Source organism: Capsicum annuum, chromosome 9 (genome assembly GCF_002878395.1).
Source record: "Capsicum annuum cultivar UCD-10X-F1 chromosome 9, UCD10Xv1.1, whole genome shotgun sequence".
Taxonomy (NCBI): Eukaryota; Viridiplantae; Streptophyta; class Magnoliopsida; order Solanales; family Solanaceae; genus Capsicum; species Capsicum annuum.
The window spans coordinates 191,416,259-191,442,912 of record NC_061119.1 but is presented as its reverse complement, the minus strand read 5'-3'; the positions used below and the strand labels follow the sequence as shown (position 1 = coordinate 191,442,912).

Sequence of the window (26,654 nt, the reverse complement as noted above, 5' to 3'; positions counted from 1 at the left end):
TTCTCAAAAATAACCAACAACAATAAATTAGGACTAAACCATATTCAGTTTTATCAATTCCTACCATCCAACCCGAAATTCCTCTTCTTCAACACCAAATTTCCACAATTCAAGATTACTATTTCAATAATGAACAATCATTTCTTCAACAAAATTAAACAAAATAAATCAATATCACCCAATATTCAATTATGTCACGCACAAATTAAACACGTATGACAAAATAAAATAGGAAAAGATAGAATTGGACCTTTCAATAATTAATTTTCACTGATAATAATATTTAAGAAAGTGTAGACTTGGAATTCTAAATAGAATAACCTCAACCGCAATGAATCCAACTCAGTATAGAGAGGAAGCAATCTGAAATTAACCACAATAGCCCGCCTGAGACCAAACAGTATCCAAATTCCCCCCAAACTAATATGAAAACCGACGGACGCAAAAATAAAAATTCGCAGCCAAATAAACCAAACCAGTACACAAAAATTATTGTGGAGTCCATTCGATACAGGGATGAACAACCAGTACTAGTTCGATCAATGACAGGAACTCGAACAATAACAACAGATTTTGGTGATTTTGGGACTAATTTTAATCAAACTGATGACGGACGCCAATTTCGGCACAAATATCATCAGAAATACGCAAAAGGGGAACCGGCTTTCTCACTGTTTTTCTAATTTCTTGACGGATTCCATCACTCGCCCTCTATTTTCTTTGCTTCTCCTTACTGAGTGCATATGTATGATTTGTGCCTTGTATAGAGGATGAGTGATGATGGAGGGTGTTTTCCCATGAGTGGAGTGTGAATTCTCTATTATTTAGATCTGTGAGTGCGTACATCTGTGTATCTGTGTATGTTCGTGAAGAATTGTGCGGTGATGAATGGAAATTAAGTCTGTGTGTGTATGGCTGTGTGGTATTGGGGAAGATAAAAAATAGAGTATGTGTATGGTTTCTTGCTGTAGAAGATGAAAATAGAGGATTTTTGGGTGTTGCCCTCTTCTCCTCCAACGGAAAGAAAAATCCCCCTTTTTATTGGTATCTTGTGCGTGTATATATTCTCTTCTTTTTTCTTTTTTTTTGGAAAAAAAAAGTGGGGTGGGGGATTAAAAGATAGGGGATAGGGGTAGTGAGGTTGCCTAATTTTATGGGAAGAGGTTATGGGTTTGTTATTAAAAGAATCTTGAGAATTAGGTCAGTTAGGGATTAGTTTTTTTTTTTTTTGTATTTTTGAGAAAAAGATTTATAGAATGAGGTTGGGGTGCGTGGTAAGACGTAAATAACCAGTAGAAATCAATTTTAAAGGGACAAAATCATGTGTCTACACATTTAATGTATCTTTCTTCAACATCTTGTGAATTGGCTTACATGTGACTATTGATTGGGCAATGAAGCTGTTAATCTAATTCAAACAACCTAGGAAACTCATAACCTCTTTTTTGGTCTTTGGCGGTGGTAAATTCTGAATTTTCTTGATCTTGGATGGGTTTAGATCGATGCCCATTATACTGACTGTGAACCCCAGTAGTTTTCCGACTGGCACACCAAAAGCACATTTAGCAGGATTCAACTTTAGGTTGTACTTTCTTAGTCTGTTGACCAACTTTTTCAGATGGGTCGGATGGTCTAAACTCTTGCAAGATTTGATGATAACATCATCATGTACACCTCAATCTCTTTATGATTCATATCATGAAAAATTATTATCATAGCCCTCATGTATGTCGCACCAGCATTCTTAAGATCAAACGGCATCACCCTATAATGATAAACACCCTAGGGTATAATGAAAGTATATCCCTCCTCCATTAATACCTGATGATACCCAGCGAAACAATGCACAAAAAATGAACAATTATCAATGAGGATGTGGATGTTTGGTAGTGAAAAATTATCTTTGGCACTACCTCTATTCAAATCCCTGTAGTCAACACAGATTCTGATTTTGCCGTCCTTTTTTGGCACTAGGACAATATTGACTAGCCATGTTAGATATCTTGTGACTTCCAAAACCTTTGATTAAATTTACCTCGTCACTTATTCCTTGATCTTTAAACTTAAGTCCGCCTTGAATTTTTGCATTTTCTGCTTTACTGGATCAAACTCGAGATTAATTTATAGCTTATGTGACATGATGCTGGTGCTTCACACCGGTATTTCATGGTAGGACCAATCAATGTATTACTGTAGCAAGTGGATGAGTTCTCTTTAGTTTCCTCCAGGTTAGGCTTCTCTCAATTTTTAAGTTCTTCTATGTCTTCCACTAACCGCTTCTCATCATGGTCTTTTTATTCATCATCATTCGCTTATCTTTGTTCATCTAGCCCTTGACATGGCAGATTTTAAATTATTATTACCAATAGATAGGGGAGTAATAAGTGATGTGAAAGTCCAGTTCAACAACGTTTCCTCTAATTCATCCTCTTTGATTCTAGTTGTCTTGAAAAATTCTTCCATGGTAGCATCGCACCTTTTCCTATTCCATCCTCGAGATCATTGCTTATAGGTTTTTGAAAAATGGTTGATAAAGTCCAATTTTACTACTAGTCATTTTTCCTTTCCTGTAACAGAGATATAGGCAAGAGAGGAATCTTTATTCAATTTGATCCAGTAAAGTAGGGACATTTTATGTCAACACAGAATAGTTTCTATTACCTGTAAAGTGACAACTATTCAAAGGCTAATGTGTTAGACTCCGTTAGTAATAAGAAAGATGATAAGGTAGGAAGTAAACACATAAGGTTGTTTCTCATCTCTTTTGAATTGATCTATGAAGTAATGATGACTCAAGAATTTCAATGATCAAGATTTTTCTCATTGATACAAATGAAATTTATCAGGAAGGTTCAGCTCTTCTTCTTTTCAACCTTATTTCTTCTCTCAAGAAAGTGAATGATAACAGAATATTTAAAGATAGGGGCCGTCTCGAAAGGCTGCCTATGTATCTCAGGGAAGAGAAATCAGGCCCTACGTAGTTCAAACTTATAATTTCTTCTTCTGAGTCCATAGCTAACCTTCTTAAAATGGTAGCAAGCTTTTAAGAAGTTTTAAGCATGATTGAAGACTTTTCTGAGAGACTTGGGAGACCTGGAGAATGTTTGGTCGGACTTTTATAAGTGGATATTTTTCTTCTAAGAGGCGCTCTTTGAAAAATGGGATTGGATCAATTCTCCTTTGAGTCGAATCAATATAACACGTATAAGCACTTAAAGCAGTTATAACTCAAGCATATTGTAATAAATGTGCATCCTAATTGGGTAACCCTTTTGATCTAAGGGTTAGCCTAACGTATTTGAAAGAAGTATACGTATTTTAAAAACTAATCCATTATCCTCCCCCCCCCCCCCCCCCAAAAGCCTCTATAGGTATACATAAAGGGCATAAATGCCTATGAAAGTTGTATAAAAGGGATACAATCTTTACGGAAAGGGAAAATAACATGAGAAAAAAATAATGTCCTGCGTAGGGGATAGGAAATACTAGTACCTAGATGCTCTTCTATCGGCCTTCTCTCTTAAATTTGTCAACTTCTTTTCATAGGCAACATCTGTTGATGATCAAGCGATTTCCGTATAAATGTGTTCTATACTCATACATCATTAGTTTGGATAATCATGCAATCATCCAAATTGATCAATCTCTTGCCAGGATTGCTTTAATTTTTTCCCTTAATTGGTGGGTGATTGAAGCGTCCTTATATGAAAGCAAACAAACTAAGCCATCCCTCTACCCCAAAGGATAATGTATTGGATTAAATAACATATATTTCTTCAACACATAAATATGATTCGTCTTTAATTTACTCGTGGCCAATAGACGCAGGGCAGGTCTTCTAATGGTCCCAATACCCCCTTGGACATTGGGTTGTCCTAGGCTCATGCCTAAAAGAGGATTTTGATTTAGCTCTCTCCTGGGTGTCTAGAGTGGGTTTGTACATAGGTTCCCAAGCGGACAACTTGGGTTTAGAAATACGAACAGCCTCCGACCGGCTAACGTGTTGGTAAATCATCGTATTTCCAATACCTGATCTGGAGTTGATCAACAGGGGTCAGGACATCCACGAAACCCCAAAATAGTTTAATAATCATCATGTGGGATTATGCCATGAAATGCAACAGTAAAATTTCGCAGAATTTAAACATATAATCACATAAATAATTTAATAATTATTCAAAGAAGCCAATTCAAATATTTGGTTAGAACCTAATTAAAAATCCCCAGCTGAGTCGTCATGTCTGTTTTATCCCTTTTAACTTGAAGGATTGGAAAACATTGATTTCGAGTTTTAAAACTATTTGAAAAGTTTAAAGAAAATTTTGAAACAAACAGAGTTGCGACTTAATTTATTTGGAAAGAAATTAAGAAAACTTTAAAATAAAATTTTAAGTCTCAAAACAGAAAAAGATTTAGGCTTTAAAGAAAATCCGGGTAAGAGGTTCCTATAACATTTTAGGAAACTTTTTAAGGCACCTAAAATGTCTGCTAACTTGCGGTAATACGGACTATTTGAAAACCACTTTGACTAACATCGGAAAAAGAGAAGTTGGTTTTCTAAAAGAAAGTGATTAAGAAAATATTTTTTGAGGTTTATGCAAAATCAGTTTTTTAACGACTTAGTAGGGAATTTAACTAGGCCTAAGAACAGTAATAACAACTAGCACGTAAAAGGAAGAGGAGAAAACTAAAAGACTTAGGTCATTAGGCCTAAATCAATAAACCTATCCTAAGCTAATTTGGGCTTTGGACCCATCATCACCTGTCTTAATCTAAATATTGGGCTTTTAACCCACAACTTGCTTCACCTGTATTGATTTACAACTTTGACTTCGAGGTCCAAATGAATAAACAAAGAAGTAAATAAGTAAATAAATACAAGTAAAGCGATAATAAGCAAATGATACTTTTTGAGTCTCTTGGCTACTTTAACAATGGGTTTTTGACCCATTTTCCTTCTTCTTCCATCCTCTTGCACCCGCAGGCCATATAATTGACTTTGGTCTTAAAATTTGAACTTGAATCGAAAAGGATGGGCCAGCCCATTATGAAATGTAAAAGGAGACGAGTCCATTTTTTGCATGTAAAGAAAAGATAAAGAAATTAATATACGTTCAAGGCATAAAAGTGATAGATTTCAAAGTAAGAAAAAATATCTAGAAACAATCTTTGAATGACAATGATAAACACACTTGCACACGTATAACAAGAGTGAGAGTCAACAGATAAAATGCAAAGCAAAGACACCCACTTACATGCCTCATGATTTACGTTCACATTAAGAATGAATAAAGGTAAAAGGATGAAGATCATATTCAATGAATTAATACGAGAACAAACAGCGTAAGCTTACGAAAATAAAGGGATGAGGCAATATGAAAAATACCCATGACTTCCAAAATTGAACAAACATAGACACCAATCCATATAACAAGAGAAAATAAAGGCTAACTTTTCAAGAATGAGAATCCTTAAACTCCAACAAAGGAAACAATAACAATGGTTCATACATCCAAATCATGACCAACTTTAGGGAAAATATGTAACGACCTATGATTTATCTTTCTAAGACATCGTTGATTTTTTTATGATATTATGAATCAAAGAGAGACATGAATCAAGTCTTTACACAGACAAAGAGCATATATAACAATCAGGAGTAAGAAAATTAGAATAAAAAATTAACATCTCTAAAAGTGAAATATCGTTCAACAATCATACTATGCATGACTCAAAAATATCTAAATAATTCTATATAGCCACAAAAGTCTGAACTTTCTCATCATTTTGACAAGACAACATGCAAACAAAAGAGGAATAAACATGTTGGATGAAAAATAAAGCTAGTGATTCATCTCTTATATGACTATTTTTAAATCCATTAAAATAATTAGCAAGAATATGACAAATTCTTGACTTAAACAGTTACTATTTTTTTAAGGCAAAACAAACAATAGTAACTATAACATAAAAGAAACAACTTTACATGCTAAAAACAAACATATCCGCCAACAATGAATTTGAATAAGGCATTAGTATATCTTTTGAGAAAAGATCAAAACTTTATATATAATAATCAAAGAATAAAGCCAAAAGGCAAAACAATCAATATTAACTATTTTTTTCAATATAAAGGAAACAACTTTACATGCTAAAAATAAACATATCCACCAACAATGAGTTTAAACAAGACATGAGTATATTTTTTAAGTAAAGATCGAAACTTTATCCATAATGATCAGAGGAAAAAGCAAAAGAAACACGTTCAATGATTGCTAGCTCATTTTTATACCATGAACATGAAAATAACCATAATATCGATACCATAACGTCGTATGGACTTCAAGGCCTTCTACAACAAACAATCCCAGCAAACACAATTACAAGTACAAACTACGAAGAACAAAGAGATGAAGAAGAACAATAAGAAAACTAAAAAGAAAAAAGTGTGTTTACCTTTTCTAGGGCAGCAAAACAGGAGTTCAAGCTTTCTTCGGAGTCTTGATCACCACCAAAAAAATAATATTTAAGAAACCCCGATTAGACTACCACTTGAAAATTTTTACTAAAGAAAAGAAATTTAACTATTTGCACAAAAGTTTTTCTCCACTCTTTTAGACGTTTTTTTACTTTGAAACATCTTTTCTACCAAAATACTAATAGTATTTATAGGAAAAGATGGGGATCCAATTAGATTAATCCACCAATGTGGGAGAAATTATTAGGGTGTTTTTAGAATTTTAAAAATTGAAGATAACGTGAGGTGAAAGATAAAGTGGGGGAAACTGTACAATGTAGTATAATTTTTGAATTTCAAAATTAGAAAAAGGACAAGGTTGAGGGGGAAATTGTACAATGTAGTAAAATTTTTGAATTTCAAAATTTAAATTTAGAAAAAGGACAAGGTTGAGGGAGAATTGTACAATGTAGTACAATTTTTGAATTTCAAAATTGAACGAAGGACACGGTTGAGGGAAAATTGTACAATGTAGTACAATTTTTGAATTTCAAAATTTGAATTTTGAGATTTGAATTTGATTTTGGTGGGAATTTAGGGTTATTTAAAATATAACCCCAATTGAGATTTAAAATTTAGCCAAATTTATTTAATTTTAATCAAATTGAAAATCTATTGACCGATTGCATTGCAACTATGGCCAAATCTAATAGATTGACTAAATTAAATTAAAATTCAATACGAATTAATACTTCCTTTAATATTGAGCTTCTTGATTTAATAAAATTAAATAAATATTTCTCCAAATATATTAATTTTTGAGAACAAATTTTATTTAAATCAAGACTTTATCCATTTAGATAAATTTTTCAAGCTTAATCAGTAAAAGTCCAATTTTGATAAAAATGCTCATTTAAGTAATAAAATTCATACAATTTTGCATATGTAAATACGAAAATATATAATCGTCAATTAAATGACAAAATTAACCCAAATAAATATTTTAGAGTGCATTTATCCAAATTAAATAAATATTTTTAATTAAAAATTGAAGAAAACCAGGATTAAATGTAGTCATGGATGGAAAAAATTAGGTGTCAACAAAGATCATTGGAGTATGCTGATGGAAAACTTTGTACGTTCAAAAGAGTTTTGAGCATTATAGAGACTAGTTTCAGTGAATCAGATTGTGGCATGGCAGACAGAAGCTCAACAAAAGGTTTTGGATGAGCAAAGGCTGAAGGATCTCAAAGCTAAAAATTATCTATTCCAAGCAATAGATGTGACATACTGGGGACCATTCTTCATAACGATACCTCTAAGCAAATTTGGGACTCAATGAAAGGAAAGTATTCAGGTACAGCAAGAGTGATGATCTTGGGCATATTTATATGTCCAAACACCGATATCTACCCATATTTGGACTTGTTTTGAGAGCAAAAATGTGTTAATCCTATTTTCTTTGAGCTAAATTGTGTTTCGTAGCTAACTAACATGATTAATGATGCAGGGTAAAATTCTAATGGATTTGGATGAAAATTGGATGCATATTATGAAGCAATTAGTGATTAATGGTGTGGAATTAATTATGTTGATGTGGAAGACCATTTTTCATTGAGTCCGAGAGCATGTGTAGACGAGCTGGAGCAAGAATAGAAGAATGCGGTTGAAAAGGAATTGGTTTATGAGACTTAGTCAAAGTTTTGGGGTAAAATTCCAGTGAGGCGACGAGATGTCGACGCATTGCATCGGTCCGTGTGTTTTGTGACTTAGTCAAATTTTCAAAAGATAACTCAAGTACGCCGACGGGAAGTCGATGTGTTGTGTCGTTCCTTATGTTTGGTGACTTAGTAGAACCTTTGAAGTGCAATTCCAGTACGTCGACGCGAAGTTTACGCATCGCTTTGATACTTTCAACGCGATACATTACGCGACACGATGGCATTGGCGATACGATAAGCGACGCATCACGTCTGTAGTCCAGATCTGACCAAATTTTCTCCAAGTATAAAAGAAACACATGAGCACAATCCCAAACACTTTTTGAAAGCACAACAACAACAACAAAAAAGCTTAAAATTCTCTCTTTTAGGGTTCTTAGATTTTATTTTGAACTTCTTTACTTCAAAATTTATTTTGGGTATATGATTAATTACTTATTTTTTTATGTTGAATTCAGACATGAGTAGCTAAACACACTTGTTCTGGGGTTGAGGCGAAGAACCTGATTACTCTTTGATATTCTTTATCGTATTTTCTTTTTGGATTATCATCTGGGTTGTTCTTAATTTCTTGAGTGTACTATTTTAATTAGTGGCCACCATTAAAATAAATCTATATTTTTATGTGAATCCGAGAGGAGAATCATAGGATAGAACGAAGAAATTAAGGAGCAAGGTTCTTATCCTTTTATGAAATAAGGGATTTGAATTAGCATCTAAGATAGGGATATACCTAGAAGCCTTGCTTGGTTCAATTGCAAGAAGATAAATTTATGAATCTTGAAGAATTATTGTGTCTCTGTGAGAGCTGTAGTTGCAATATTCGATAGATAGAAGATCTGAGGTCGAGAGACCAAGATCGAACTATAAACCTTGCAAATCAACAACCCGATAACCAATTAGAATGCAATAAGAAGATAGAATTATATGATTGTTCGATGTGCCTCAACCCTGGAATTCTAATCATTATTGTTTACAACCGTTGCTTGCTTTGCAATTGTCATAATTTGTTATTTCTTATTTATTAATTTATATTTTTGTTCTTAATTTCATAATCATCGTGATACTTTGGAACACTTAGTACCTCATTGTGTAAAACTAAAAGTTGGTTGAATTTTTAGTTGCTTAGTCCTCGTGGGAGCGACATCTGTCTATCTAAGTCACTATATTACTTGTACGATCATGTGCACTTGCATGTGCTTTTGAGTCGCAACAAGTTTTTGGCATCATTGCCGGGGACTCATATAATTAGTAAATTGCTAAATTTTTTAGTTTTTGATAATAAGTTTAAGTGTTAACGACTTGATCTTAGCGGCTGAATTTTTGCAGGATTAGCTGACTACAAGACTGGCGAGAGATAAAGAGTTGGTAGAGCCTTTTGTAGAACTAGAAATGATATTTCAACAAAGCCGAGAGATCAATATCCCATTCAACAGGTTTAAATGGCTCATCCAGGTGATCCAAATGATCCAGAGGATCCAAATACCGAAAACATCCCAGCTCTGGTTATCCCAGTTGTTCCTGCTCAACCAGCTGCTATACCTATTTATGAGGTGGCAATCCTAATCATGAACCATGCGAATAACAGTATTCGCAAGCCTGAGCCAGGTGGTCAATTTGAATTGAAGCATAATATGGTGTAGTTGTTGAATTTAGCGGGGCAATTATCTGGCCTTTCACATGAAGACCCACATCAGCACATATAGACCTTCCTGAAAATAAGCGATACTTATATTCTTGTAGGGATGAATACTGATTATGTCAGATTAAAACTCTTCCCTTTTTCTTTAATTAGGGAAGTAAAGAGGTGGTTACATTCTGAACCACCACTCTCCATCACTTCATGGATGATCTAGCTCAAATGTTTCTTTTTTTATTCTTTCTATCAGGGAAGACCGCACATTTAAGAAGTAAGATTCTAAGTTTTAGACAGAAAGAAAGAGACAATATTTACCAAGCTTGGGAGAGATTTAAGAGTATACTCAAAAATTGCCCTCACAATCATCATTCTAATGATGTTCTTGTTCATACTTTCATTAAGGGGTTGCAACCAAATACCAAGATTCTCTTGGATTCAGCAGCAAGTGGACAAGCTCTTGAGAAGACTTATGATAAATTGTACACATTACTAAATAAGATCTCACAAGTGAATCCTGATTGGCATGCTGACTTGAGGAGTGCTCCTAAAAAGGTTGCAGGGGTATTAGAGGTAGAACAATTTACTACATTATTAGCGCAGATTGTAGCAACGCAAAATCATATGCTTACTCAGCTTAATAACATAAAGTTGGGGGTTCCACAAGCAGCAGTTACATCCAATGCAGTCCAACAGGCAAGTTCTTGGTGTGAGGTTTGTAGAAGTAGTGAGAATACAGTAGATACTTGTATGGCTAATTCAGATTCTATTAATTATGTGGGGAATACGAATGTCAGGGATAACAGAATTTTGGTAATATGTGTAATCCCAACTGTAGGAACCATCCCAATTTTTCATGGGGTGGAAATCAGGCATAGAATAATAAATAGTATAAGGGGCCAGTGCAACAGAATCAACAGCAGGTTTAGAATAATTAGGCTACTACTTAAACAAATAGTAAGGAGGAGATAATGAAGTAGTTTTTAGCTAATCAAGTGCAATTTGCAGTAGAAGTGATGAGTCAACAAGCACAGTTTGTAGCAGAGTTAAAGATTCAATAGTTGGTTACTTGAAATTTGGAGTTTCAACTCAGACAGATTGTAGGAGCACAAAATACAAGACCTCTAGGAGGCTTACCTAGTAATACCGAGGCAAATCCAAAATAGGTAGCAGTTACAACAAGGAGTGGGTTACATTTGAAGGAGGTGGTACCTAAGCAAGTTAGTCCTATAGCCAATAAAGATGATCTTAAAGTCAACAAGGAGAAAGGGGTTAAGAAAAAAGCTGCAAGTGATAAAACTCATGTGGAAAAAAAAACTTCACCTTTACCCTTTCCTCAAAGGCAAACGGAGTATCAAGAGGAGGCCAGTTACAAGAAGTTCTTGGATCTTCTAAAAAAGGTTCATGTAAATCTCCCTCTTGTTGATATTCTACAGAGTGTTCTAAAATAAGAAAAATACCTGAAGGATATAGTGGCGAACAAGAACTGATTGACCAAGTATGCTACAGTTGCACTTACTGAGGTGTGCACATCTAAGATACAAAAAAACTACCCATGAAGCTAAAGGATCCAGGTAGTTTTACTTTACATATCAGTATTGGGTAGACCATCAGTGATCGTGGATTGTGTGACTTGGGGGCTAGCATAAATCTTATACCCATATCTTGGTATCGAAAGATGGTGGGAGTCCCAAACCCAGTAATATTATTTTACAGTTGGTAGATAGGTCCTTTGCTAGGCCGAATGGAATTATTGAAGATGTCTTGGTGCAAGTGGGATCACTAATCTTTTTGGTGGACTTTGTGATTCTTGGCTTTAAAACTGATCCAGTTGTTCTATTTATTTTGGGACGCCCCTTCCTAGCGACAGGGCAATTATTAATTGATGTAGTAGCAGGGAAGATGACAATGAGAGTGCATGACAAAGTGGAAGTTTTTGATGTGTACAAAGTGCTAAAATTTAAAGCTATATATGAAGATTTGTCTGCTATATTAGTTATAGACCTTGAGTCTGATCATAGGTTGTTGTTGTCATATAATCCATTAGAGTGAGCTTTGGTGGTTCGTGATCTTTATGGAGATGTGGAGGCATTGGAATTAGCCTTAGTCATGGATTTGGTGATGGTTGAAATGAGAAAGCTGCCTTTTAAGCCATTGAACAGGCCAATTGGACCATCTCTCAAAGCTTCAATTGATGAAGCTCTAAAATTGGAGCTTAAGGTTCTTCCTCCTCACTTGAAATATGTTTATATTAGTGATAATATACCTTTCCTATTATTTTATCTACAGGATTATCTAATATGTGGGTAAAGAAAGCAATAACAGTCTTAAAAAGAAGAAAGAAGGTGATTGGTTGGCAAATATCTGACATTACAGGGATAAATCCAGATTTTTACATGCATAAAATATACATGGAAGAAGGTTTCAAATCAAAGGTGCAACAATAATATAGATTGAATCCGATAATGAAGGACGTGGTGAGGAAAGAGGTAATCAAGTGGCTCGATAATGGGATTGTTTATCCAATTTAGGACAACAAGTGGGTTAGTCCAATACACTGCATCCCAAAGAAAGGTTGGATAACTGTGGTTACCAATAAAGCTAATGAGATGATTCTCACTTATATAGTAACTGGATGGAGGATCTGTATTGAATATCGCATGCTGAATAAAGCCACAAGAAAGGACCACTATCCTATCATGTTCATTGATCAAATGTTGGATAGGTTGGTAGGGCAGAAGTACTACTGTTTTCTTGATGGTTACTTGGGTTATAATCAAATCACCATTGTTCCTAAGGATCAAGAGAAGACTACATTTACTTGTCCGTATGGCATATATGCGTTCAGACGCATGCCTTTTGGGCTCTGCAATGCACCTGCAATATTTTAGAGATACATGATGGCAATATTCTATGACATGGTTGAAGAATTTGTCGAGGTATTCATGGATGACTTCTGTGTTTAATGTAGTTCTTTTGATGTATGCTTGCAGAATTTAGGTCAAGTCCTATCTCAATGTGAAGAGACAAATTTGGTGCTGAATTGGGAAAAGTGCCACTTTTTAGTGAAGGAAAGAATCGTCCATGGCCATAAAGTGTCATGTAAAGGATTAGAAGTAGATAGAGATAAAATTGAAGTGATTGAGAAGTTGCCACATCCAGTAACAATCAAGGGAGTACGAAGTTTCTTGGGGCATGCAAGTTTCCATAGGCATTTTATTCAGGATTTTTTGAAGATTGCAAGCCCGATGTGTAAATTGTTAGGAAAAGAGACCAAGTTTGGGGTGGATTATCAAAAACCCTTTGAGAAGCTTAAAAAGAAGCTGATAGATGCTCCTATTTTGATTTCTCCAGATTGGAAGCTGCCACTTGAATTGATGTGTGATACCAGTGACGTGGTTGTTGGGGCAGTTTTGTAGCAAAGAAAAGACAAGGTATTTCTCTATATTTATTATGCTAGTAAAGTCTTGAATGATGCCCAAATAAATTATACAATCACTAAAAATGAGATATTAGTGGTGGTTTATGCATTCGGTAAATTTAGAGCATATTTGGTGGGCACTAAAGTTATTGTTCATTCAGATCATAGCGCTATTAAATATCTCTTCAACAAAAAGGATGTAAATCCATGATTAATCAGGTGGATTCTATCACTGCAAGAATTTGACCTAGAGGTTCATGATCGAAAGAGAGTAAAAAATCAAGCTGCAGACTATTTGTCAAGGTTGGAGAATCATGAACATATGGTTGATAACTTGCTCTACATTTGGGAAGAGTTCCCGAATGAAAACTTATTGTCTATAGAGGTGTGTGAAGTTCCTTGGTATGCAGATATTGTGAATTTGTTGGCAAGTGACTTTTAGCCTACAAAATCTACTATTCAACAAAGAAAAAATTGCTACATGATTCTCATACATACATATGGGATGAGCCATATCTGTTCAAGAAGGGTCCTGATGGAATTATACGCAGATATGTTCCAGAAGCTAAATTCACACAAGTGCTACAAAAGTGTCATTCATCTCCTTATGGTGGCTATTATGAGGGTGAAAGAACAGCCAAGAAAGTTTTGCAATCTAGTTTCTTTTGACCTACCTTGTTTCGGGATGTAGTAGCTTTTATGAAGAGTTGTGATCAATGCTAGAGGTTAGGTACAATTTCAAGGCGTCATGAGATGCCCCTAAATAATATTCTTAAAGTTAAAGTATTTGATGTTTGGGGGATTGATTTTATGGGACCATTCCTACCGTCTAATAAAAACTTGTACATTCAAGTGGCAGTTGATTATGTATCCAAATGGGTGAAATATGCAGCTAGTCCTACTAATGATGCGAGAGTAGTGCTGAAGTTTATGAAGAAGCACATATTTTCTCGATTTGGCACTACAAAATTTATAATCAGTGATGGAGGCATGCACTTTATTAACACTTGGTTTAAGAATCTTTTATATAAATATGGCGTTAAGCATAAGGTGGCCACTATGTATCATCCATAAATGAGTGGACAAGTTGAGGTCTTCAATCGGGAGATAAAGCAAATATTGCATAAGACTGTTAATAGACAATGAAAGAATTGGGCCAAAAAGCTAGATGATACATTGTGTGCATATAGGATAGCTTATAAGATACCCATAGGGACGTCCCCATATAGCTTAGTTTACGGTAAAGCTTTCCATTTGCCTGTAGATCTAGAATATCAAGCTTATTGGGCCGTGAAAAAGCTAAATCTTGACATGAAGGCCACAGGAGAAAAGAGATTGTTACAGCTTGCTGAACTTGATGAATTTCATCTCCACACTTACAAGAATGCTAAACTGTACAAAGAGAAGACTAAAAGGTGGCATGACAAGCAAATTCATGATAGAGTGTTCGAACCCAGACAACTTGTCTTATTGTTCAACTCAAGTTTAAAGTTGTTTCCTGGTAAGCTGTGATCAAAGTGGTCTGGACCATTTAAGGTAGTGTGAACGACGCCTCATGGAGCTGTTGAACTATGGAATAAATAGAATACTGAAATATTTTTGGTGAACGGACAACGTGTAAAGCATTATTGGGCCAATCATAAAGATAAGCATAATGTGTCCATCACCTTAGCGGATGAGTGAGGCTGACTTAAGTTGTGCCACAACATAAAATAAGGCGTTGCATGGGAGGCAATCCACGAATATAATCTAATAGGATAGATTCTTTCTGTTTTTAATTTTTAGAAAAGAAAAGAAAGTGAAAAACACAAAAAGATTAGTCGTGCCACGACAAAAAATAAGGCGCTTGGTGGGAGGTAATCCACTTATTCTTACGTTATTTTGTTATTTTTGGTTGATGTGCAGCAATGAAAAATTTGGTGGAGATAAAGAAGATGAGAAGTAGGTGAATTGTGATCTTTGAATAAGTTAAATATGAGCTAAGAGGAGAAAGGGGTAAGGGGGATGAAAAGCTTCCCTAAAATTTGCCTTAAAAAATTTTTTGGATACAAATTCTAGTGAACCAATGCTAAGTCGACGCATTGCATCGCTGTTCCTGTGCCTACACTTAGAAAAAAATTTCCAGGCAATCTTTAGTGGATCGATGCAAACTCGACACATCGCTTCGATGGTCACCTAGGTAACACTTAGAATAATTTTTTAATGTAATTTTTAGTGACCTAATGCAAACTCGATACATCGCGTCAGTCCTATCAATGCGATATCCATCATGTCGCATTGGTGGACACTTAGAAAAAAAATTATGCTAATTCCAGTAGCCAAAAAAAATTATGCTAATTCCAGTAGCCCGATGCGAACTCAATGCGTCGCGTCGGTTCTTACAATGCGTTTGCTGATGTGTTGCATCGCTTGGTCCTTGTCTATGTGAATTTAACCCTAAACGATCTCTCATTTCCCTTCTCTATAAATACCCATTTCTTCTCATTCTCCTTTTCTCCTAAAACCCTAGCCGCTCGTCGCCCTAAAAATCCCCTTAGCCCCAACATTATTTTCCTTCAAGTGTGCCCAAATTGGTAACATTTCGACCTTCATCTTCATCTTCTTAATCAAGTTTAAGGTAAGTTCTCATAATTTACTTGCTTGGATGTACAATATAATCACATTAGTTATTTTGTTGGGGAATTAGTGTGTGTAGATTCATTATTGCTCATTCCGTGACATTTTACTTGCCAGTTCTTTAATTTTTTTGGTGGTTTTCATAAATGATTTGTTTTGTGTTGCTGAGTGTTTCATGAATGTACGGTTCGAATGATAGTATTAATTATATTTTCATCCCTTGTTACAACTGTCAAATTATCTAGTGCGTAGACAGGGGTTCATGTGTGGTGGGTTGCGTAATTCTCGCATATTTGGGAATTACGGATGCTAGAAAATTATTTATTGAAGGGGTGTATGATGTTACTAAACTACTGTGGATTGGGAGTGCTTATGCGTACCCACGCTAGCAACTAAGTGTGGGGTGGATTCCGATCTCTCACCACCTTAGTGGTAGCTACATATTACTAATTTGTGTGACATTAATGTATGCCTGTGTTTGACATGCTGAATGCACTGGTGTCAAATTATTGAAGAAGGTAAAGGTGTCAAATTATTGAATGGTTGTGTGGTCAGTAGTATTAATGTAGTTTCTAATCTGTTACGTAATAGTGATGAGTCTATGAAATGCCACTTCTCTGGGATGCATTTTTGTTTGATGTTGGGGGACTGATTATAATGATTGTATGTTGAACAGGGGAAATTTGAGTACCCTACTCACTCACTAATGTATCTATACTAGCAACTAAGTGTGGGGTAGAATTAACACTTAGTGTTTTCTAGTTAACCAAAGGTGCAGGTCTGATGCGTTTATTGACTATTGTGATTAATAGGTACAATGTCTAGCCGGCAACAAAAGAGCAAAAGGAAGAATGTGGTTGGCTCTTTTGAGCCCGGTAGAAAAAAGAGTAGACATGCTAACCGTGTGCCCCAGCCCTACCTATCCCACGTGGTCAATCCAGGAGGTATGGGACTAAAGTAGTTGTGGAAACTGGGAGGAAATAGTATTCCCAACACAAGGAGTCTAAGTATTCGGCGGACCAGTTCATTGATAGGGTCAACTTGCTAAAGGAGTACCCGAGTATGGTGCGCTTAATTGAGGCACTGCACATGCATTTCTTGCTTGACCAGCTATCTGAGTGCAACTTGAGTCTTGTGTGGGAATTTTATGCCAATTAGGACCCGCAGAACAAGGATGCAGAATTTGAGATAAGGGGTTGTGTGGTTACTTTTACTGCCAACACTTTGAATAAACTCTTAGGTACGTCCGTGCTGGATGCTGAGCCATTGAAAAGACTGAATATTAAGCCACCGTTCTAACACATTCACCATCTCTTATGTGGTACACATTTGACTGCTCGGTGGATTCGTCATAAGAAGGGTAGCACTCACGCATCACTCCCCTTTGCTCACATGAACAGGGAAGCTCGCTTATGGGCCAAATTATTTATGCTTACCTTGTCCATGGGACGCATATGACAAAAGTGATGCATGACAGGGTGTGTATCATTTATGCCCTTATGTACGCAGATATTGAGTTGAATGTCGACGCTATTATCTTCTCCACCATGAGGAAAGGCAGGTTTTTGGGTGGTCGTCGATATGGTTTTAGTGGTTGTTAACTCAATTTCTGTGGCAGCAGGGTGTACCTGAGGAGGATGTTGATTACAGACCACTAGTTATTCTTAGACTCCTAAATCTCTCTCGTACTAAGGAGCCTGTCTCTTATACTGCCACATTGACTATGCCCGAGCATCAGGCTCGAAATGATGAGATCACCACCCGGATGTATAGGTTGATGATGCTGCAGTTGAGGATTGGGGGCGTCCAGCAACCCAACAGGAGAATGTGATATAGAGTTGGACAATCCACTCAGGCGTGATGCCTGGACCATGCTACGGATAGGCCCCGACTTTGTTGATCCTATTGATGATGATGTCCCAACAGATGAGGAGCGACAGTTATGCTATTCAGATGATGAGTCAGAAGAGGATGAACAATCTAATGATGGTGATACAGGTGATGATTACAGTGATGATGAGGGTGCCCATGATAACATGATTGCGAGGGTACCATTTGACTGATCAGGGAGTATGACTGCCACCTTGCCATATGCTTATTTGATAGCACTGGAACAGTGCTTCATTTTAAGTGTGGGGTGGGGTGGAATTTCTCATTCCTTATCCTTTCCTTTATTTTATGTTTTTGTTGGACAATTTAATTTTTCTGTTTTGTTTGGATGATTTTATAGCTATTCGAAACTTTATGTCTATAATAGTTAGTAAGTTTGAAGTTTGGATTGTTGCAATTTGCCCTCAAGGCAATGTTCACATACTGCTTTTAGTTTAAAGTATTTTGCTTTTGACCTTAATGGCAGTATTTGTGTCGCCCTCTTTGGAAATTTCAGTTTAAAGTATTTGTTATTCCCTTAAGGTAATTCAAAATAAATCATCATAGTTAGTTACCTTCCTCTCTGATATATGGATGACGATCGTCTTAAGGGGAATTCATCTTTAGAAGCGGAGAATTGATAAGAACCCGATTGCGACTTTTGAGAAATACTTGGTGTTGGGCCATATTTTTTACTATAACTGAAGTTGTTTTGAAACAAAAGAAAAAGAATGAGTCATTTTTAGATGTTAAATCTCAATAGGTGTAATATGATTTGATTTGGCTTAATGTTGAATTTGACAAAAAACAAGATCGGGAACCTTAAGAATCCGACTTGATTCCTAGCATGCGCGGAGAGTGTGAGTATTAGTTTGTATTCTACATGTATAGGAATGTCTAGAAATTTCCCGGTGTGTTTACAAAGTAAAATAAAAGGTGTTGGGTGTAGGAAGTGATTTAGGCATTTTTCTTTGTTGTTATCCGTATTGTAAAGATTTTATTTACCTACCCTTATGCATATCCCTGGTTAGCCCCGTTGAGCCTATAGCAGGATTTCTTTGGTAGCCCTATATGTAACCTAATCCTTTTTTGATAGACCTTGATTCGATCCATAGCTCCTAAGCGCTTAAGTGTAGATGATTAAATAAGTATGGAGTGTGAAATTAAAGTACGAGAAAGGTGAAAGTGAAGCCCTAAAGAAGTTGTTATGTGTGTGTTAATCATGATGGTTAGGAGTTATAGAAAATTTGAAAGAAATTTCAGTTTTTGTAGAACAAAATTTGATACGCCCAAATTATAATTTTCTTATGAAAGTGTAAGCGGTCGTTGTCAAATATATAACCCAACTTGGTTGGGGTCAAATCCCACAGGGAATATGGTGCTAATGAAGTTGTATGCAGATTAGTTGGCTTTTAATCATTCGTTTCCGTAAAACAAAAAGGGGAAATTTGATTCAGTTCACAAATTAATGGTTTCAGTTAACAAGATGAGATATGTGTAGTAGTATTCGAATTCAAAGAAATAGCAAGCTAGGGTTATGTCCACCTTGTAGTTTTCAATACTTTCTAACTATGGGCTTTATGAATTCATACATGTATCATGCTTACAGAGAAACATATTGTATTTAATAACATAATCCTAGTGTTTCTCAACCATCAAGGACTAATTCACTTTAGTTCTCTCGAATCAAAAGTGTTTACAAAAACAATATGAAATCTCCAAGTAGTTAATCCTGTTAAGGAATTAACATATGAAATAAGGGATGGAAATTCTATTTTCTCATCACTACTCTCTTTTCCTAACCTCAACCTTTCTATCGAACAAGTTGAGTTTTAAGGCACATCCTTTATGTTTGCAACCACAATAATTCAAGATAAACGAAGAGAGTATGATATAAGCAAATCAATACATGATGAATTCAAAAACCCAAAGTAATAGATTTTATGTTACAAGGCTTCCATAACCCTAACTAATAAACTTAGCTACTCATGAATAAAACGGGAATCACAATAGAAATATTCATCATACTAAAAACTAGAAGATGATCTTGGTGTGTGAATAGTGAAAACAAGAGAAAAAAACATTTTTCTCTCTCTCCCAAGCTAAGTCGCCCTTCTCATGTACAAAAACTAATACAGAATAATGAATAATGATAAATTTTCAGCATCAAGTCTTTTTAATAATCTTTTCTCTCATAATTTCCTTCTAAGTCCCTAAACTAATTATAAATGACAAATTAGTCTTGGACATAGTTTCTAGGCGCCATATTTGATCCAGACTGCTACTCTCTCTTGTGTCATATGCCATCCACATTCCATAGTCCTATTACGTCTCCATCTACCTTATTAATACCTAAAATTATGCTAATCACATCGGTTAGCTCAATCACATAGAAGTAGATTAAAAACATAAGAAACTAGGCACTTTGTTCTCCAAACTTAGATAAAATATGGGTAAGTTATGGTGCTTAGGCATATAAATACACCCAAGATCACCACCCCACACTTAAAGCTTTGTTCTTCCTCGAATAACTTATCCATTTATGCATACTATACAAGTCTTAACACCCATAAAGGAAAAACAAGATGCTCAAATAGGCTCACACAACAATTATGAACAAGAAGTAGATTCATGAATCATTACTAAAGACAACCTACCCTCAAGAATAGACTCATTAAGTTGGCAAATTCATGCATACCGTTTAAGCAAGGAAATCATATAAATTACCCAACCTTCATTAACCATGTTCCCTCACAATAAGAAAGTTACCCATAATCACTCACAATCATGAAATTTCTAACAAAATGGGTACAAGAATCAAGTTGCGCTCACTCTCACAAAGAATTCTGAAATTACAACTGATGACCATTTGTTTGCCTTTAGTGTAATGCTCCACTAATATCAGAATGCTAAGATTAGGATCAAATAGGTCTTTTATGGTTTGTAATGCAGGCTAAAGGATGGGTAGGAACTATTTTGGCCAGAAATAGTGACTATCTTCCCTAAGCGCTTTAAATATACTACCTTATGCAACTAAGACCAATTTCTAACAACCAATTTACACCACTTACATCTATCCATATCTTTTGTTTTCATCCCATCCCATTAAACTCAATTAATAACACTATGATGGGAGTATGTAACCTTTTCAAATATATTTTTTTGCACTCATTTCACGTTATGCACCCCTATGATGGCCACCCTTAACTTAAGTGATTTGCCTTAGTTGAGGTGCACAATGTCCAAGAAGGACCAGGGCCAAAACAGGTTCATTATAACATGTCCGGGATAAAATCTAGAACTTTTTTTTCAACAATTTTTGCTACTCCCAACCACATCAATTGCACACGCCTATAACTAAACTTTGGGGCATCAATTTTACCTTTTTCCTCTTATTATCAAACTCCTAACTCAAATTGATTTTACATTAAAGTACTTAGGAGATTTTGGATCAAATTATGGTCTATTAAAGAACGGGTTAGGCTACATATGAGGCTAACAAAAGAACAAGCTAAAGGCTCAACGGGGCTAGCTAAGATGATATGCAAAGGTAGGTCAAAAGAAAGCATGAACAATGGCTGTCAAAGAAATGCCTAAATCATCTCTTAAACTCACAATCTTTATTTTACTTTGCACACACACCAGGAAAGTTCTAGCATCAGTTCCAATAAGGAATATACAACAGTCTTACATACTCATGGAACATGGTCAACTCAATTAGGAGCATTATAGATTCTCGACCCAACAATTAAATGAATTCAAATAAAACCAACAATCAGAACAAGAGTCACAACTAGAGCCTAGGTGTTTCAAATGTAATGATCCATCACATACTTATGTTATAATGTCATGTGATCCACAAGAACAGTTATATGTAAGTAAATGACTAATTTTCTCTTAAGACGGTCATCATCCATCCATCATCGAGAAAAGCAGCTAAATATGACTAAATCAAACAAACATCTAACAAGAAACAAAATAAACAAAATAATTGATCCTATCACAGAACTATACTAAGGAAAAGGTACTATTTTCTAACAAAACAAGTAGCAAAGTAACGAGCCACCCCACACTTAAGCTAAACATTGTCCCCAGTGCAAATAACAAGATAAGGAACCTGGCTAGTAGTACTCCTCATCCACATTAGAGTCATGCCACCTGCATGGAGAACATCATCGGAGCTATTTTTCCTGTATTCATCACATCATCCACGTCATCCACACATAATTAAACTAACTACAATTAAGCTGAAGGTGGTGAAGTCACCACCCCACACTTAATTTATTAGTATAAACCAATTAAGTGTTATTATCGGGTACTCAGACTTCGTCGACATACACTTTGATATGGTGCACAAACGTTAGTCACAATACAATTTACTCACTTCAATTCCACTAATTTTACTTCAATGAAACAATTTTTTAACAAAGTTATGCCTTAGAGCTTCAACATATCAATATACACAAAACACCATCACTTTTATGCAATTTAACTAACACCATGTTCCATCAAGCAAGTTGTGAAATAATGACCACACAACTAAACTACGTTAGTCATGAACAATTCAATCACATGCAAAAGCTCAAAGTCCTACAACAATGGTCTCTACTATAACAATGATGTTTATCTTCCGAAGATGCTCAAAACCTCTCTTGGACATAGCCATGGCAAGAATTTAGTCTATAATCCTCAAGAAATCACTTAACAATTACAACATAATGTCACAACACCTAAGGATTAAGAAAATAAAAACTTACCTTAAAGATGAAAGATTGAAGAAATAAAGGGAGAATTGTTGAGATGATGAAGCAAAGAAGAATCTTGAAGGATAAATAGAATAGTGAGAGAGCAATCTTATACAGATTAGGGTTGAAATAAGGATGACTTTTGGCATTCATGGTATGGATTCTATCAAAGAGTGAAATCCAGATTGGATTGACCCAATTAAAAGTCGGGTACTAAGCTAAATTGGGAAGGGTATGCGACGTACAAGGGAAGGCAAATGTTTAAGTGTGCATCGCATAGGTCAGCGCATAAGTGAAATAGTGAGCATGTGTGTTACAGTTTGTGTCATAAATGTTATCGCACAAGGGTAAGTATGCGCCACACAAGGTATCGAACAAATTAGGTTAGGCGTCGCATAGGTAGTCGCACAAGAAAAACAGTGAAGGTGTGCGGTTGGGTGTGCGACGCATAAGCCATCGCCAAAGTTAAGGGGTGCGCCACATAAGGTATAGCATATATGAGAGTGCTCTTAGGCTATGTCTTAGGAGACGCCTTTGCCATGGCCTATGAATACTTGATCACCACACGCCTTGTAGTACATTTAAACTTTGATTCCATGCACCCCCATTCTTCATATAAGGCAATGAGAAAGGTCCATACTATGGGGGCTTCGCCCCCGTACCCCCATCGAGGTCAGTGGTGGGCTTTGGGATCGGGCAGTCACAGACCTCATTGAGAATCACAAAATAAAGTTGCACTGTGAAACTTTGGAGGGCAGCTTAACATAATTTGGGTCACAACTCTAACATGAATAATGACTCGAGCCTTAAAATTTCACCACTCCAAATTACCTATAATGTTCCCGTTACTCCTAACTTACAACCATTGATATGGCTTAATTCCAAACCAAATTTGGTACCAATCACCTCCTTAGTACTTCAAGCACCTACACTTAATCAAAAACACTTAAAAATAATTATAAGGATGGGTTGCCTCCCACCAAGTGCCATAGTTTCAGTCGTGGCTCGACTCTTATTTTTCTATTTTTATTTTATATGATAAAATAAAAATAAAATCATGGGTTGCCTCCCATGTAGCGCCTGATTTAACGTCGCGGCATGACTCGATTATCTTGACTACTTAGACTTCGTCAAGATACATTAATGATACCATTTGTACCTCATCTTCATAGAATAAATCAAAGATCGAGAAAACACTCATCTCTTTTTGTTATTTTATGGATTTATACATTTCAAAACTAACCTCTTTCCCATTGAGCCTAAATTTCAGCTCACTCGACTTTAGGTCAACTAACACTCTCCCAGTTGCTAAGAATGGCCTACTAAAATTTATGGGTACTTCAAAGTGCACTTCGCAATCAAGAATTACAAAGTCAGTAGGAAATATAAAATCGGCTAGCTTTGAAAGTACATTATGTAGAATCCCAACCGACCTTTTCACCGATCTATCCACCATTACAAGTCGTATGTTTATGGGTGTGGGGTCTCCCAAACCCAACTTCTTATAAACAGCTAGTGGTATCAAATTGACGCTAGCTCCCAGATCACATAAAGCCTTACCAAAATCCAGAAACCCAATCATACAAGGAATGGTGAATGCTCCTTGGTCAGCCTTCTTCTGCACCAGTGACCTTGTAGAAATAGCAGTACAATAGTGGAGATTATCCATCGGTTCATAGCTTACCTCTCTTTTCTTCATCACAAGATCTTTCATAAATTTAGCATATCCTAGCATCTGCTCAAGTGCTTCAACTAAAGGCACGTTCACTGTCAATTGCTTCAACATAGCCATGAATTTGTTAAACTTGCCTTCATCTTTCTTTTTTAACCATTATGGAAATGGGGGTGGTGGCCTTGGGATTTTAATTATAATAACTTTTACCTCCTTTGTTATGCCTTGCTTCACATCACTAACATATTTTGGCTTAGGTAGTTGTTCCACTTCCGCACTCTTCTTTTCTGAACCTCCCAACTCCACAGGCACTACTAAAGATTCATCAACTATCTTCTAATCTATTTCGACCTCATCAATATGAGAGGATACTCCCAATCCTGGACTATATAACATCTTACCGCTTCTAGTGGTAATAGCCATACATGATCCATTAGTCCTCGAATTCTGAACTGTATCACTTGGTAGAGTCCTATGCTGTCTTTGGTTGAATGCTGCGAATAATTGGCTCATCTGCTGCTCCAGTTATTTAATAAAAGTTGAGTGTGAATTTACTAGTTGAATCATGGAAGATATGTCACTCTTCATCATAGTCACCCCAGAATTGGTCTCCTCAACTCCCTTTAATAGTTTCTCCATCATGCCCTCCATGGATATTTTGCCTGAACTGGTGGCAGTATTATTATGGCTTCCAGGAGATACATACAGTCCACTCCTGTCACTTTTATTCTTCCAATCTCCTTGGTGGTTCCAACCTTGGTTTCCTTGACCACCAATCCGAAAACCCCCATGTTATGCAAGTAGTTAGCCTCTTCTTCAGTGTTTGATTCAACTATCTTACCGTGGGACCCCACAACTTTTACCTTTCTATATTCCCTGATAGCAAATATTTCATGAGTAGATCCATATGGGTTTTTATGTGAGCCATATCCTGATCATGCTCCTCTTCTCTCCTACGCTGCTCTACTGATATTACACCAGACCCAGTATTGCTTGATACCACAGAATATCTATTATGCCAAGCTCTACTTGTCTTAGTCATTCTTTCTAACATGTTTGTAGCCTCAGTAAAGGTGAGCTCCATAAAAGCTCCTCCTGCAGCATTATCCACTATTGGCTTTGTAAGCGAGTTCAAAGCTCTATAGAATATTTCCATCAAGTGTTCATCAGTCATCTTATGGTTTGGGCATTGAATCAACTTCTTTTTAAACCTCGCCCAAGTCTCATGCAAAGCTTCATTAGCTAATTACCTAAAGTTTCTGATCTCATCCCTCCATTGTAACATTCTGGAGGGCGGAAAAAACCTTTCTAGAAAAGCTTATTTCAATTGTCTCCAGTTAGTTATAGAATCAGGAGTCAGCTCATTCAACTACATAGTTGTCTCTCTAGACAGAGACAGTGGGAACAATCTCAAAGAAATAACATTTTGTCCCACTCCAAGATTATCAAATGACTTACAAATATTGATTGAATCCATCAAATGTAGATTTGGATCATCACCAGGTAATCCACCAAAGAGTCCTTTCAAATTCAGTAGTTGGATCATATTACTGGTGATGTTGAATTTCACCCCAGGAGCTAGTGGTGGTAGAATGATTGCCTCTGTAGCTCTAACTCCATCTAAATCATCCTCATTGTTGTCAATATCAAACTACATAGATTGGCGGTCTAGTCTTCCTCTGAATGGATGATTTGGATTTACATGTGCAACTACTTCTACTGCACGCCTCCTATTAGCTATGTCAATTAAAGCATCATCTCCCAAGTCCTTTTCATCTTGATTAGGTACCCGACCTGGGTGATCTGCATTCTGCTAATTTAATTGAGCATTATCCAAAGAGGCTAATCTTTCAGCTTCCTGTTGGTTAGCCATTCTTTTAATGAGATGAGGTTCAGGATTAAAGGGTAATAATTGTTCTCCTGAACTTCTGGTTCGTGGCATAAACAACAATGAGCCTATAACGAACAAAAACAATAAATAAACGTAAAATAAGGAAACTTGACTAACAGTCAATTAACACACATAAACTCAATCGACAACCGTATTCCCCGACAATAGTGCAAAAATTTGATACGCCCAAATTACAACTTTCTTACTAAAGTGTAAGCAGTCGTTGTAAAATATACAACCCAACTAGGCTGGGGTCAAATCCCACAGGGAATATGATGCTAATTAAGTTGTATGCAGATTAGTTGGCTTTTAATCATTCATTTTCGTAAAACAAAAAGGGGGAATTTGATTCAATTCACAAATTATTGGTTTTAGTTTAACAAGATGAGATATGTGTAGTAGTATTCAAATTTAGAGAAATAGAAAGCTAGGGCTATGTCCACCTTGTAGTTTTCAATACTTTCTAACTATGGGCTTTACGAAAACATACATGTATCATGCTTACAGAGAAACATATTGTATTTAATAACATAATCCTAGTGTTTCTCAACCATCAAGGACTAATTCACTTTAGTTCTCTCGAATCAAAAGTGTTTACAAAAACAATATGAAATCTCCAAGTAGTT

The 26,654-nt window shown here is 35.9% G+C and overlaps 1 long non-coding RNA gene and 1 other non-coding gene across 2 annotated transcripts; one reads left to right on the top strand and one right to left on the bottom strand.

The window, feature by feature from the left end:
* Nucleotides 1–10,078: 10,078 nt before the first annotated feature.
* LOC124887606 lies at nucleotides 10,079–10,185 on the bottom strand. The gene has a single exon (XR_007045372.1). It is a non-coding gene; the product is annotated as a small nucleolar RNA R71 (small nucleolar RNA).
* Nucleotides 10,186–15,530: 5,345 nt separating this feature from the next.
* On the top strand, nucleotides 15,531–18,198 carry LOC124887437. Its single transcript, XR_007045206.1, has 2 exons — nucleotides 15,531–15,852; nucleotides 16,664–18,198. It is a non-coding gene; the product is annotated as an uncharacterized LOC124887437 (long non-coding RNA).
* Nucleotides 18,199–26,654: the final 8,456 nt, after the last annotated feature.